Source organism: Chrysochloris asiatica, unplaced genomic scaffold (genome assembly GCF_000296735.1).
Source record: "Chrysochloris asiatica unplaced genomic scaffold, ChrAsi1.0 scaffold00322, whole genome shotgun sequence".
Lineage (NCBI taxonomy): Eukaryota > Metazoa > Chordata > Mammalia > Afrosoricida > Chrysochloridae > Chrysochloris > Chrysochloris asiatica.
The window spans coordinates 3141545-3142936 of record NW_006408840.1 but is presented as its reverse complement, the minus strand read 5'-3'; positions in this window follow the sequence as shown (position 1 = coordinate 3142936).

Genomic DNA, 1392 nt, shown 5'->3' with positions numbered 1-1392 from the left:
AATCATTGAACTATATCATCAATATCATATGCAATTAACATTTTGCTAAAGGTAATTTAAAAAATGGTTGTAGCAGTAAATCAACATGAAACTTTAAGAAATTCCAGCCGTATTCAAAAAGGATCTGATACAAAGGATATTGCTGACATTAGATAGATCTTAGCTGAAGGCAGAGAACATCAGAAATATATTTACTTTTGCTTTACTGACTAATCAAAGGCAGTCAAATGTGTGTATACATAATATTGTAAATATAGCTTTGCAAATAATGATATCTTAGGCTGGGTTTTCTAGAGAAGCAAAACCAGTGAAATATATCTATAATAATAGAGTCCCAGATCCCCAAAGGATTATATGAAGAGAGTCCCTCCTATGTGTCTATCATGTTGGGAGCAGGTCTCACTCCCAAAGAAACATCTTGTTAATTGATTGGCTGCTTATAGCCACTTTCCTGAATTAATTATTCCTGTACTAGATTTTAGCACAGTCCAACTTCTAAACTGCTGGAAATCCTGGCCTAATCGATTTGACACAAAACCCAGCCCAATACGGGTCCTTGAGAATCCCAGAAAACTATAAACATCAATTTTACAGCTAACGATTGAGTTTTGCACTTTTTATTGACAAGCAATTGAGGATGTTTCCATTCCATATTATGTCATTTATTCTCAGGCTTGTAATGTTGAATCCTTGTTTTGTCACTACTAATGATTGTTTTGAGAAACTTGGATATTTAAAATACTGTTGGCATAGGTTCTAGCATCACAGCAACACAGAAACCATCATATTATGACAAACTGAAAGATGAGTGCTAGAATTTTATGAGTAGCACTTACAATCTAAAAAGCTCATGGGTGTCCATCTGAGATGCAACTATTGCTTGTTATCTCTTATTCTGGAGGAACAAAGAATGTTGAAAATTACAGATGCTTAGAAACAATCTAATAAACTAATAAATCATGCATCACCATCCATGATGCTGAGGCCAGAAGAACTAGATGATGCCCGACTACCACCACCAACTACTGCGAAAAGGGTGCCATTAGAAGTTTGTTGATATAGTGAAAAATATTGTGGAGTAAAAGTCAATATCATTAAAAAGGCATAGATTACTGTTTACACTCAGACTGCTGGAACCCTGAAACTATGATCCTTTGCCTTCCTTCAGCACTGTAACTGAAGTTATCACGTGGCTCAATGTTCAGGTAAACAATACTTAGGTTTAAGGTCGGGACAACTGCACTAGTGAGGTATGTATACCATAGTATGCTCAACTATTTGATACCAAAAGGACAGCATTTACCAAAGAAGTTTTGGGTAAAAAACAAAACAAAACAAAAAAAAATGGTATAGAAGGGAAGAAATGGGATAGGTGATATTACATTTGTTGAT